Genomic DNA, 15012 nt, shown 5'->3' on the forward strand with positions numbered 1-15012 from the left:
TCAATCCATATATCAGAGTGCTTTTAAAGGTACCACAGTCCTGATATAAGCTGGCACTGTAGTTAAAATGAAAGTTGGTTTTACAAAGTACTGACCCAGAGAAGATGGAAAAAACATTCACACCACAGTTTTCAGGGTTTTATTTGCAGAAAAAAACATTGAAAAGGCAAGAAAAAAACTTAAGGCGTATGAAAACTGTAAAATCCAAGGGAATCTGAGTTATCCTCAAATCAGCACAATTAAGCCTCTGGACAGAGCGGTCTGGAGCGTTGGTCTGCTCTTTGCAGTCTGTCAGGCTGCAGTGACTGATGGTTATGAGGCATAAAGGTCAACAAGACCAGCTTAACCTGCTTGGACTTGGGCTTTTCTGAACCTTAAGAGAGAATCACAGAGCTCCTGCTCAGACCAGACACATTCTCATCTGTATGCTGGGAGGCGTTGATGTGGCTGGCGCTCTCCTCTTTCTGCTCAGCTGAAAATCCAGCTAACTAAAACATGAATGAAACCTAGAGCCCTGCAGCTGCTTTGTTTGGGCCATTTTTCAAATATAGGCAATCGGAAAATGTGACGTCTGAATGCAAGTAGCTCACAGTTATAAATTTTTCATCCTGGGATCAATATTTATGTGCATGACAGAACTTAGAAATAAGACTTACGAACTAAATGCATGCACACATTCAGGCAGAATCAAATAAAGAAACAGAAAGTGACCAAAATGCTTTTGTTGCCAGATGAGGCAGTTCGAAAACATGAGCTACATTTAAGAGGAATATGACTTTGCATTCAAAGCCAAATCACCACTAAAATGACTGTTTTAAGACATCCACTTCAAAAGATGATGAACCCCCTTAGTGCAGGGCTAAATTCTGTTCAGGACGACGCATTAAAAATGGAAGACTTTGGAATCTGACCCCCATTAAATTAAACTTGGTCTGTTCTACCCTTTATTCTGAACAAGACTTTAACTCTTCCACTTAAGGCAGTAAGGTGGCAGAGCACCTTCTGTTTCTCTTTAGAAATTTGGTCAATCTGTTTGAACTTGTCTTAGAAGCTTCCGCATCATTACAGAAAGCTGTTCTTACTTCAAAGCTGCCTGCTTTCTCCTTTAAAGACTGAACTATAATGAAGAAAGCTGTAGATGTTTATCATTTGCCAAGAGTTCACAAGAGTTCACCACACATTTTGGATCCTTTCTGAGTTTTAACTTTGTTTGAAAAACAATTGCTTTTGGTCAAGTACGACTTTATCTTTGAATCCCTTAATTGTTGCCCAAAACTATGCTTTATAATTCTTCTTTGCCTTTTCTTTCTATATGAAATTTAAAAAAAAGCCCAACTTAAGTTTCTCAGGGGAATTTCCAAGTTAACTCTGTCTTTCTGGCAAAGGTTCAAGTAAACGTTCAGGTTTTGTGTGGTCACTTGACTAAAGCAGGATTAGTTCAACACTAGTCACTGTCAGCAATGTAACACTGTTTTAAAATACAATTAGCAAGTTACAAGTAGCATGCCTGTTAAGGGGCTGACTTCAGACAGGCTACTCAGACACTGTGCAGATGTGTATGCATCATATGCAACACACATCAATCAATCAATCAATCAAACTTTATTTGTATAGCACATTTCAGCAGCAAGACATTTCAAAGTGCTTTACATCAAATCAAAAACAAAAATACAATGCAACATAGAATCAACAATAAAAACAATATCAAGTCAGATTCCGTCAATAAATTTGCAATTGATTACGTTTTGAATACAACTCTAAACAAGTGGGTTTTTAGTTGAGATTTAAAGGAAGTCAGTGTTTCAGCTGTTTTACAGTTTTCTGGAAGTTTGTTCCAGATTTTTGGTGCATAGATGCTAAATTCCGCTTCTCCTCATTTGGTTCTGGTTCTGCGGATGCAGAGCAGACCAGAACCAGAAGACCTGAGAGGTCTGGAAGGTTGATACAATAACAGCAGATCTTTAATGTATTGTGGTGCTAAACCATTCAGTGATTTATATACACATCTGATGTGATGGGCTAATCAGAAAAGTGATAGTATCCAGTCTGAATCTCCAGCCTCCGTCACAGTTCATGGGGTACACTGGCTTCCTCTTGCAGTGTCATATTTTATATTACCTAGTTCATTCATGTCTTCCAGAATATATCTTGTTTTCTCAAATGTCCATGCATGTGCTCACTTGTTTAAAGTTTTCTGAAATGTTTTCTAAGTAGTTATTTGGTGATCATTTTTGTCCCGCTTTAGGGCCTCCTCTTTGCATCATCGTTAAGCCTTGTGAGCTGATAAACATACTCCTAATTAACAAACAAGTAAACAACATTCAATCAAGACTGATTATATTTTATCAACTAAAGGAAATCATTTGAAATGCTGCAGGTAGACGTGACGTGCATGCGTTGTGGAATTTTAACAGCTTGCGACACTTCCCTGCTGTTTTTGTTTTCTAATCATGCACTTCACTTGATGATGACGCTCTATGTCATCATGCATGTAGCTAAGGACGAACAGTAAGGCTCCAGTCTGCAAAGCGCTGGCTGCAGATGGTCTGAGCTCTGTTGTCATGTGGACTTTTATTTACTTTACCTCTTTCTGAACTGACAGTGAGCACCTGCAAAGGGCAGGACAAGTGCCTGCTAAGCTGATGTGTGTTTAAATGCTTGGATGATTTTCAGAGAAGTGCACAAGTGGAGAAATGAGGCAGAGGGCCCCCTGCCAATCACAAACCTTTAAGCCATCTCACTAAATGTTTCTTACAAGAGAAAGTCAAAAATTGAGACAAATGCATAAAGTTCCTATCAGTCAAACACTTTCTGATACAAAACTGAGTTATTGTTCTTCAAAGTTGCATATGTTTGTGCGAAAATTGAGCTGCAGTTACAGTTAATCTTCAGCCCTCTGCTCAGGGTGTCGCTGGTAATTTATTTTCCAATCGATTGAGATTGCATGGCTGTCCTCGCACTTAAAAAATGAGATCACCCTGAGTGAGAGAGGTATTTTACTCTGACGTTATTTGCTGCTTCTTTAATTCATAAGAGAAAGCCGCTCTTAGAACAAGTTTCATCCCACAGAACTGAGTATAAAGTGCTCAAAGAAGTATTTATACTCCTTTAACTTAAGATTTTATCAAATTTCAACCGCAATTATCTTTGTGAGAGGCAAACATAAACTAGAGACGTGTTGTGTAGTGTAAGGAAAGGAAAGTTCTGCAAATAAAATAGATAAATGTTTGTGTGCATTATTACCTCAGATACTCCTAAAGAAATCCAACTGTGTGTAATTTAGGGTATATTCACACCAGCCCTGTTTAGTCTGCTTTAATCAAACTCTAGTTTTTTTTGTGTAGAAAATCTGTTTTTTTTAGGGAGGTCTAAATGTGTATTGATGCAAATCCAAAAGAACAAACTCTGGTCTGCCTAAAATACTAGGCCTAAGTTTGATTGATATGAACTCCAGCGGGATTAGAATGGATATCTGGATGTGAAGCACAATGGAGACAGGGAAATGGACTGTAGTGCAGGGAATTCTGGGCAAACACAGCCAAAACAAGCATGACATTCTAGCACTTCTGAGAGAAATGGCTCATGAAAATTGCACAATTGCTAAAAGCTGATGGCACTCCTTTATTGTTTACATTTTGTGTAGAAGGAAGTTGCGTTCAAAGGTTTTCATGTCGTTTCCTTCAGTGGTTTTTAGGCGGTGTCATGAAAGAAGTACTACTTGTGTTGATTTACTGCAAAAATCCCCAAGAGATGCACAGAAATGTGACAAAATGCAAAAGGTTTTGAAGGGATACAAATACAAAGCGCTGCATGTGAGAGAGGAAAAACTCCCATCATCATCACAAAGGTTCTGGAACATCAGATTTGTAGCAACCAAACCGGATCTCTTGTCAGAGCCACTTTGGACAAAGCAGGTTCAGTCCATGGTCACAGAGCTATTTCTCTTACTTCTGTCTCTCAATCAGCAGATAAAAGGCCTGAGCCAGTGCCAAGCAAACATATCGCAGCCCACTGGCTACAGACTGGATGACAAGAAAACAAATCAAAAAGAGAGAGAAGAGCACCCTGAGGGGCTCGGGCTCCATCAGTGATAGCAGCGATCCCTGGCCCTTTTTTTCATCCTCCGCTCCCCTGCCTTTTTATTTTTTTTTTCCCACTATCCAGCTTGGCACTAATCCTATTGTTAAAGGTGACTGCCGAGAACACACAAGGCGCTTTGAGCTTAAGAACGGAGCTCCATGTTTTTTTCTTATTTTTGAATGACATAAAGTTACTCTTAAAGAGCTGGGAAAATGATATGTCACTTAGGTTTTTCTTCACCTCCCTCTTAGTGTCGCCCACGTCATGCCGTCTGTGTAGTGTTTTCTTTCACAGCGATTCCCTTGCTAATAGGCCTCAAAGCCATTGTGCACCTGCCATCTGAGATCCATTCAAGTATACGCACTTTCTTTCATTTTTGAGGCTCCGGGTTATTTTGACAACTGAAATTCTGAATTGGACAGAATGAAATGAAATATGGAAAACAGAAAAACATGCCAAACAGGACAGTTAGGACTCGTATTCCCAACAACAGTTAAGAACAAGACTAAATAAAGAACATAAAAATGTCTTATTATGTTCGCCAATAACGCCTGTTAAACAGTAAGAATGCAATAATTATAGTATGGTCCTATTTTTCAAGTTTTTCCTAATTTTTTTCTACTAAATCGCACTGATTATTTTTATTTACGCAACATCATCATTATGTCCAAGAAACCTCGCATACAGTACAAACTCTCTTTAGACAGAATGACTTTATAAAATAAAATAAAAAAAACCCATTTTCTAATCTTGCCTCTGCTCCACACCGTAAGATTGAAAAGTCATTAATGAGAACATACGCAAGCCATACTGGGAACACGAAATTAAGCCATTAGAGATTAATGAGTTTTTCGAGGAACCGTATGGAGGCAGATAAATGCTGGGCGACGGGGCCAGAGCGTTGGCTTGGAGACGAATCGGGTAAGGGGTGCTTTCGCCGGCGCCGTCATGCTCCATCGCCTGTGCTGGAGTGTTTTTTGGGTCCTTCAAATTAATTGTCAGTCATAAATTAAGTTCTGTGGTCTTTTAAAGGGGCTTCACCAGGACAAGGATTTTTCCCTGACATTGTTATACACAAGTACAGGGAGAGTCTGAGTTTGAATTATCTGGCCTGAGCTGCATTATTATTCAGCTAAGAAAGTTCTGAGGCGTGGACTGAAAATTGAACCATGTACTGGAATTGATTTCTATTAGTTTCACTGGTGCAAGTTTTCAGACTCTGACATTTCAAAAGAAACGTTCTTGTACTCAAGAAACATCGTTTAGTTTCCGTCTGATTGTCTTTCTAAGCACTAGGTGTTCACCATTGCAAACCTGTTGCAAGTGCGTCATTGCTAATAACCATTAAATTAAATTTTTAAATGAGGTTAAATATCCCATAATAATTTGAATATGAATGTACGTGCAGTCCTGAATGAACAAAAGGTGATTCATTGCTTCATAGTTTGCAACATCTAATTGTCTTTGACTTTGCAAAATATAGTGATGGATGTAATAAAATCAATCAATTTGTTATTTTCAAGGGCCCAACAAAGATACATGTTTTTAATCAAAAGCTTGCTTATTTACTTAGCCTATCTTTGTTTACTATAAAAAAATTGTCTGATTTGGAACATTGAAGTGTACTTTAAATAAAGCAAAAACTGCAGAAATCTGTATGGTGGCATGTACGTTATCACAGTACTGTTCATGCATAATATGAAAACAATTTTTTTTTCTAATTAAAAAGTCTCAGTGATACATAGCCTACATAAACGTCTTGAATCCTTTCTCACTACATGTCATAGAAAAGCAGGTAGACGTTTCATGTTTTTTTTCCCTTTAAGTGTGTCTTGAAAAATAAGGCTTGAATTAGATTCGGGTCCAGATTGAAGTCTGAACTTTGAGAAGTGCTTCTTCGTCCTTAAACGTTACAAGTCTGAAACTCCCTTCAGTATTAAGTTTCGATGAAAGTCAAAATAAATGCGTTTGACTCGTCTTATTAAGTCAGAATATGGTTGACCTATAATTTAAATGTCAGTTAGGGCACTGCAGATGATCAGTGTGTGTGTTTGTGTGTGTGTCAGCGTCTGTACTTTGAAGTCCAGCATGTTACTTTCTTTGAGGCAAACTATCAAGACATTTGCTGCTCTATTTGTTGCTTGTGCACAATGTTCTTACGGTGAATGAATCCCACAGAAATATGATATTATAAGAGGTGCCAATATGCTGTTTGATTGTCTCACAACGGAACATTTTTTTGATTCTCAAACAGTTATTTTCCCTTTCTCTTGAAGTCATAAATTCAATCTTCATTTCCTCCCAGACATGTTGCACAAATTGAATACTTGCTTTTTTTCTTTAAAAAAGGGTGTAGAAAAATGACTTTTCTGCCAAATCCTGGCACTCTCATCTGTGTGTTGTGTTAGGGAAGGATGGGATGGAGAGGGAGAGCCGTCGGAATCTGTAGTTGGAATGTGGTGAGTGACTTTGACAGGCTGATTTCATTCTCTTTCATCAGACTCGTACCAAAGAGGAGCCCAGTCACTGCCATTCCTGTTATTGAACTGCCGGTGGACATGTACCGGATGAAAGGCGCTACTGAAGCCTAACAGAAGCTCCGTCCACATCTCTGTTCAGACTCATAATGACAGCAGCCAGTTAGGGTGAATAAAAGTGAGGCAGCAGTTGGACTTAATATAAAGATTGTTTCTGTATTTAGCTAACTTTATTTCTAAAGCGTCTGGTGGAGCTTTCTTTGATCTTTTGATGCAAGAAAAACACTAAAAAGGCAGATAATAATAACTATTCATGAATTCACTGTCATTTCCATGCAGTGCCCAGCACACATATTCATAAACAGTGTAAACTTTTCACATTGTCATTCTGTGACTAAGAAGGCCAAAGCTTTTTAGTCACAGAAATCAAATCTAATTTTATTGATAGAAGATTTCAGCAAAAGGCATTTCAAAGTGCTTTGCATCATAAAAACACAAAAATGCAAAGTTTTAGAACTCAATCAACAATTGAAACATTACATTTATTTACATTTTTCATTGATTATATTTGAAAGGCAACTCCTAACATGTGGGTTTTTAGTCTAGATTTAAATATTAAGTAGTGCATATTTGCAAAAGGAAATGAAAATAATATAACTGCAAGCCTTGTGTTTCTGTCACTGTCACACAACTAGAGACTGAACATTTACACCATTGTTTGCAACATTGATAGCTAAATTTGAAGTGCTCTCAAGAGTCTTTAGCATGGGCTTTGATTGTTCCATTTTAATGGTCATTCTAACATTTGCTTTGATTTGAACCACTGCATTGCAGCTTCAGGACTGTTGTCCTTCTAGAAAATAAAGTTCTGCTTTAAGTTGTTTATACCCTCTAACTAGTTTCTTCTTAAATCACCTTATATTTAGCTCCATTAGTTTTCCAATCATTCTGAGCACCTCTGCCCCTGCTGAAGAAAAGCTTTCCCATAGTGCAAAGTGTTAAAATTAAACTGTTGAATATAATGACTATTGTTAGTAACTTATGAAGTGATCCATCAGAAACTGATTTGGTAAAGATGGTTGAATTCTAGCTTCTGATGCATCTTTGCCACCTTAGCAGTGTCCTTTTGATATAATGCTCTGATTTTCTTGTTTTGCCTTTCTCCTTTATCTGAGACATATACTGCATATTCTCTATAATTTACTTTGTAAGCCTCATTATATATTGGTGCCAGGAACCTACATTAGCTAAGTTAATTATCATGAAAGAGTGAATCCAAGCAATTGCATAACTGCAGGCCTGAGAGAGTAAGTGGTTGGTTTTTGAGTCTGTGTGAAATCAGAACCACTTTCTACAACCTCAAAAAGTATATTTAAGTTTGTGTTTGTAATTTACCTTGGTGTGAAAAGGTTTAAGCGTTGTGAATACAAAGCAGGGATTCCCAGTCGGGGTAAAATATCGCCTGAGAAGCTCTGTGTATGTTAGTGGGGCTGAGTGGGGTTTTGAAATCTATAATGTATGAGTTGACAGGACGTGTGGATGAGTGTGGGTTTATCAGCAGGAGGGTATGAGTCATACTAATTACTGACCATCATGGAGTTGATGGTGGAATCCCCAGCAGTGCAATATGATTCTCCATTTCCCAACACTTTTCACAGCTCAACTTCACAATTTACACCCAACAAAAATCTTTTGTAATGATTTTAGAGATGGACGTAAACAGTCATGGATTTTGCAGCTAGACAGCGAGTAGCTGCCATTCTGTATTTTAGGAAGCTCTAAAAACCATTGTTGCCATTTGATCATCTGTGTCATCTTGTCAAAAGTTGTTTCAGCTTAACCCTGGTTTCTGCTTTCAGCTTATATTTAGTTAAAGGCGTTCTTGTTTAGGTACACCTTCCATTACACAACTTTTTTTATTCTTTTTTTAGGAGCTACCAGAATTGCTGCACTTGTGGCTTTTAAAAAAATGATTTTCTACTGTGGCAATTTTTCCCTTTTAATAAATATATTACATTTCAACTGTAAGATTGTTTTAAAATAATCCATTTTTAATTGTGGGGAGTGATGTATGTCTCAAATCTTAGTCCATTTTCAGTAAATATTACTACAAATTCCAATAGTGATCAATATTTACAATATGAACAGCTGTGCATAGCTTCTAAAGATCAATCTTAGCCAGTATAGATTTTTCGGGCCTAAAGAGGTGTGTTTTATGACTCTTAGAGGCATCCTAATCCACTACAGAATTAGAACATCCAAAGCACTCAATCAATACCCCAAGGGTGGCCAGACAGCCTTATCATGCCGTATACGAGGCCGTTCCTCTTTGTGTGGACTTCAGAGAGTTTATGAAGGCAAACCGACATCAGTATACTGGGCTTTGTGGACAGAGCTAATGGCACATGTTATTGATTGGGTGTGTCGTAATCTGTCAATCAAGGCTTTCACAGCTGTAACAAAAAGCTCTATAGGGCCATTTCCAGCCATCTGTCGTTCCCGACACCCTAAGAGCATCCTGTATTTATTGACATGCGTCTTTTACAAGATCCTTGGGAAAGAATAGGAGAGGAGTAGAACAGGAAATATATGAAGGCAGCAAATTTAGATAATTTAATAAGCAGCTCGACGTATGAGACTAACTGAATGAAAACAACTTCATTTAATTAACTGATTTAAGTTGCTAACATCTGCTAGATCTAAATCACATCTAATGCTAGATTTCTGTTTAATCACCTTTCTCACTTGTTGCTTATATAAGGCCTGTCCCAACAGTCAACACCTGAGAGCTGAGGTTCGCCATCAACGAGGAATTTAATGAGAAAGTGGGACAAGACTTTGCAGGATATGTGCCTGTAAGAGACTTGATGTAAAATTCCAAATTATGAATCTGTATTTTAAGAAAAACACAAAAAATTATATGACTTGACAAAGTATTTGTTTCGTGCTGACCATGCATAGACGAACCCAGAAATTTGCTAGCTTTTTTTTTTCTTTGTTTGGTCAATATTGTATTGATTGGCTGGTACCCACTTGTCCATGGATCAACACCATATTTTATGTAACAGCGCGGTTTGACTCCACTGGTTCATGCAGCATTTTGTTGTGTTTGCTCACGCATGCTGACAATCTGCCCTCTCCATTGGCATTTGGATCAGTGTCGCTCATTGTCTCACTTTTCCCTCTGTTTATCTGTGTCTCTTCTCTGCCAGCTCCTTCTTCCTGGTCCCCATGGATCTCCCTGTGCACTCGGGTTCTTAGCTGCCCTTTTTCTCTCGCTGCCATTTGCAACCTCATCCTGCCTCTCCCATCTTCTCTCCGGTGTCTCGGTGAGTGCCAGGCAGGGCGTCCCTGGAGTGACCTTGGGGGGTAATGAGCTCTTGATCACGAGTCAGGAAACCCTGAGTTTAACACCCCACACCAGAACCCTCCCCTCAACCCAAGCAGTACTAACAAAAAAAAAAAAGAAAAAAGCCTGCACAGCCATCGTATGCTCAGCCCACAAAGGGAAATAGTATTGGAGAGAAAGGACAGCAGGACAGAGGTGCAGATAAAGAGTCTTGAGAAACTATTGCTTTAAAACCCTGACATACAACTACCAGACCTCCAGAGCAAAGTAAGTGGATTCTGTTTTTCTTTTAGATGCACACAGAGAGACATTGCTTTTACAGGTACAATGAGCTGGTGAGATTGTTACTTGACCAGCCACAGAAGCAGAAAAGTTCTAAGTGTACGAGTTTGTGCAAGTCTTGGTTCTTGCAAATGGTTTCAAGGCTCCCCATCTGGATCTTGGTGTTCAAACTTTTGGATTTTCAATGTTCCAACCATGTCCGTAGTAACTTAAAAAAAACTTTAACCAAATCTAAAAAAGGGAAAGTTTCTCTTGTGGATCTGTACTGATGTCTCAGCTTTTGGTCAACTCTGTGGACATGCTGGTAATTGGTTTTTGCTGGTAGTCGTGTCAAGCTTAATTTATCCTTGAGGCTGTTGATACAAGATAATAAACACATGAAAATAAAAGATTATTAATCTTAAATGTTGAGAATTACGATCGCAGATGGAGAATGGCTTGCAGACAAACCGGGTAAACAATTGGAAAGAGCTAATAATCCAGCAGCCATGGGCTAAAGAGTGTTGTGTTAAATCATTAACAGGCCCTTTTCTCAGTGATTAGACTTCAAACATCCATATGTTTGTTTATTATTGCTATCAGCCAAAAAATATGCAAACCCAATTAAGTCGGCTTGTGTATGTAAGCTGGTAGATGAAGACCACTTTTATTTTCTCAGGATATTGTAATTTGGGTCAGGCCTGACTAGAATGACAAACCCTTCTCTTCTGAATTGCATCAGCGCCATGTGATCCAGGAGACCTTCTGCTTGAGTTGCCATGGCGTTATTCAGTGCCTTGTAAAACAACCAAAGTCACACCAAACAGGGTTCCTCTCTGTCTTATGAGCATTCCTTCAGGGGACGAAAGCTTTCTCTTGTTCATTCTTGCTTAAAATGAAGTGTTCGCTTCATTTCTTTACAATCAACACACGGTGTGGTCCTAATGAAAGGCCAGGGAGAGATTAAACATGAAGTGGAGATGAGATTGAGAAACCCGCTTTGGTCTGCAGGAAGTTGGAGCACAATGTGGATTAAGCTGGATGACAACCAGCAGGGTCAACCTTATAAAACCGCTTTACTACCAAGCAGGCCCTGGCATTTTTTCTGCATGATGGTCTCTCAGAGCCCTTTTAGTGACATTTTGCACATTCTTGCCTATTCTCTTGTTAATAGCTTGCCCCACATACCTCACCACATGATCTTGCCTATATGTCAAAGTGTTTAAGTAGAAAGTCAGTTCATTTCCTTCTGTGTTCTCACAACCCCTTTGATTGAACTGGTCTTCATGGAGGAGCCGGAGCAATAAGGCATAGAATTGTGCTGTTAGGGGCCACATAAGTCCACTCCAGGGGGGAGGGAGGCACCATAAAAGGAGCCAGTTCTTTTCTATAGGGCATAAGTAAGTGAAAAAGAGAGAGGAAGAAGGGTAGGCGGACTCCAGACATACACAAAGGTCCTCACATTGAGAGACTGGTTTATTTTTTTGTGCGGTAAGCGCTGACCCTTCACATGTGAGACGAACAGAATGGGGTGTAGAGGGCCTCCACCGAAAAGGAGGATGGGAAAAAGAGAGAAATGGAAGAAAGGAGGAGGTGAAAAAATCCAAAGAAGAGACCTGTCAATGAGCCATCCATCTAGCACCCAGTTCCCAAAGTCATGCTGCAGAAATGACAGAATAGCAGAGTTGGGCAAGCAAACTTTATGAACTAAAAGAATATTGGACATTATATTTCAGCTCTTTGATTTTTTGTGTTCATTTGGCCAAAATAAAAACAAATTCTCCAATAGTAAAAGGGTAAAAATGAAAAAGAATTGCCCGTATCTAGCTAAGTGTCCTTACAAAAGGGTTTTAAAAACAGAGTTGTGGTTCATTAGCATGTTCAAATTTTTAATGTGTACACTTTATATTCTTTCCTATGCTTTTAAAAATAAACAACTGAATTGTTTTGAAGAACATTTGTTAAAGCAATTAACAATAATGTCAAAATTAGACGTTCTCAGACATGAATTAAGCAGCTGATCGTTACGATCAAGTGTGACACAATGAGTTTCTGGAACCACCAAAGCTGTCTTGTTGATCTCCTATTGTCTTAAGCTGTAATGTGAGAATGCTCTGACTTTTTAAAAAATATACATGAAGTAGGTGTTTGTAAAGGGTACCTGTTGAAATACGTCTCTACTATCTCTCAACTTTAATTTTTTTATTAATTTTTTTTTTAAATATGTCCAGTTTTTCCACTTTTCCCATTTTTTAATCATATCTAGAGCTTTATCTGCTGGATGCATTCCACAAGCTGAGGTTTCCCCCCATTACAATAGATGCATTCTACTGAGTATGTGTAATCAACCTTCACCTACTCACCCACAGCTAACCCCCTCACCTCTCTGGATTAGCTCCAGGGTGTTTTTTTCCCCCTGTCATGTCTCCTTTCCTCTGTAATGAGTCAGCTCATTAGTGGTTCATTCTGTAGCTCCATACCTGTACACATGCCCAGATCCAGACAAACACTTCCCAGACCTCCCAATAAATTACTAAAAAAGAGAGAGGGTAAAAGTCTCAAGGCTGCATGTAAAGTTTGGTACTACCTAAGAAGTGCACATATTGCTGCAATGTAATATTTAGTTAATATATTAGATTTTTCTGTTACAAATTCCTGTTACATTTTCTGATATTATTTCCAACAATATCAGACAAACCTAGTTTAAGCCTGGTATAATTTCACTACTGCAGTAGTCAATTAATAATTTTGCTTACCAGAAGTAAGATGACTATTATAACAAGGTTTACATTTAATGGAAGGACTTCTCTCAGACTTCTCTTTTTTTGAGAGCAAGCTTTATGACCAGGATAATAGATTTCCTTTTTTTGGTATTTCTTGCAACTCAAAATAGAGGTTGACTGATAAAAGCTTTCAATCTGGAAAGACACATTATCTTTTTTGATGGAGTTTTTCATTGGGGTGGTTTGGGATTGCAATTTTGGATTTCTTTTTACCAGAAGATGGATGAAGTAAAGGTTTCTGTCTCATTCTTTGCTTCTAAAGATTTGGTGGTGGAGACATTTGCAGAAATCTAGATCAGTTGATACTGCACTGGTGAAATTTTCAGTTTCTCTCTCACTCCTTGTCTCTATAAATCTGGTGGAGACATTTTGGAAGACTTTACAGGTTTACCTGTTGCACAACTTTTAAATGAGCGATTCCTTGTTAGATTTTAAAAATCAGTTTCTTGCTCTGGGCTCTGACATCAGTCAATGTAGCTGAAACATATTCAGTTGTAGCTGAAATACTCATTCAGCTACAACTGACTGTGCATTGAAAGAGTTTTAAAAGATTTTCAGAGATTCCCCATGTGGGGTCTGTCTGTAGCTGCTTGAAGTGAATTGGGGGAATTTGATTTGTTTTAACCAGAGAAACACTGTGCTGGTCGAAAATTCATGCCTTTTCAGTATGCTCCATTGAGCATACTGAAAAAGCAGTATTTAAGAAATTGTAAACACGGGCTGAATGTATTGGATGGTTGAGGGATTGGCTGTTGTTTAGTCTGAAATGGGGTTATTACACCTTCTCTCTGTTCTTAAAAACAGAAAACCAATGATGAATATGCAACCTAGGAACACTGAAAAGTGTTGCTGGAAGAGCAACTAGATAGCATTAAAGTATTTCATATTTATTAATCCCTACATCTTGACAAGTTTGATATAAGAACGAATAATGGGACTATATCTGGACTGTCTGTACTTTATATCAGAACATGCAGAAATATGTCCAAAGTTTAAGCTTTGGAATCAAATCTAAAGTTGCGAACTGCTATTTGGGCTTTTTGGATTTACTTTTCTTTGTGTTGTTTGGTTGTGGCAATATAACTGGCAGTTTTTTCTTTTTTGTGGTTGGAGGTAGGGGTTCAGAGACTATTTTGTTGAATACTTGTTACTGCTGAAAATAAGACTAGTGAGGTCAAACAGAGGTGCTGTGAGAACAAAATGGTGAGCCTGCACAGGTGAAGCTCTGCAGTCGAACACAGCAGGGCATACTTGACTCTTGACATATTCACTGATCCATGTTTTTAATAATATATGCTGAATTTCTACTTAGATATCAGCCAAAGATGTGATATTGTTCATCTGGGCCCACATTTGTGATAGGTACTTTTCCTTGAACCTAAAATAAAAGAACCACAGACAACGTATATATGAATTTTATGACAAAGCTTTTGCAAAAGGAGAAGTCTCCGAAGCAGCTTCTACAAGCTGTTTTCAGAGAGTTCTGATCTCCTTCGACGCAAGCTCCTGTTTTATTGTCAAAGAAAAACAGCCAAGGGGGCAGTTAGTAAAAACAGCAGAGGTCGTAAAACATGTAACCTAAACAACCAGCAACCCAATTCCAGGTGTGATAACTGATCTACGATCTGAGCCCGGTTCAAATCTCGGTCAAGCTGTTAACTAGACAAAATACAACTGCTCACATGAAGATAAACAGACAATCCTGACCTCCAGGTCAGTTAATACACACATAAGGAAGAGAACACTTTAAACAGACTGAATGTGAACTAAAGTAATAACAAAATGATAATACCAAAAATTCTCTAACATTTGAGATAAGCAAACGTGCAGTATGAGTACCGCACATGGATGTAATAGAGTTATATTTTTAACAAAACTGTCCTGGGGGTAATATAAGTACTGAAGGTGCTGCCATATTGTTTGTGAGAGTTAAGACTTAGTGTGGGAAATAGTGTGGTACCTGGGATACAGAAGGTACCAAAGATACAGTCAGAGATCACTTTTAAAACATCTGGATTCCAAGAGTAAATTAACTGCAACAGTCAGTTTAATGAGACACATG

General features: G+C 38.4%; 1 protein-coding gene across 4 annotated transcripts in view; it reads left to right on the forward strand.

Moving 5' to 3' along the window:
- The window catches only part of ptn (pleiotrophin), a 57764-nt gene that overhangs the window by 5211 nt on the left and 37541 nt on the right, over positions 1 to 15012 (forward strand). Inside the window, exon 3 of one of the 4 annotated variants that reach the window (XM_044108754.1) lies at positions 9770 to 9886. The exons of 2 other annotated variants lie outside the window; for them this stretch is intronic. The gene's annotated coding sequence lies outside the window, so the exon portion shown is untranslated. Of the gene's footprint in view, positions 1 to 9769; positions 9887 to 9965; positions 10174 to 15012 lie in introns of those variants that run through there. One more of the 4 variants, XM_044108753.1, reaches the window with a different exon arrangement.

Source organism: Gambusia affinis, linkage group LG23 (genome assembly GCF_019740435.1).
Source record: "Gambusia affinis linkage group LG23, SWU_Gaff_1.0, whole genome shotgun sequence".
NCBI lineage: Eukaryota > Metazoa > Chordata > Actinopteri > Cyprinodontiformes > Poeciliidae > Gambusia > Gambusia affinis.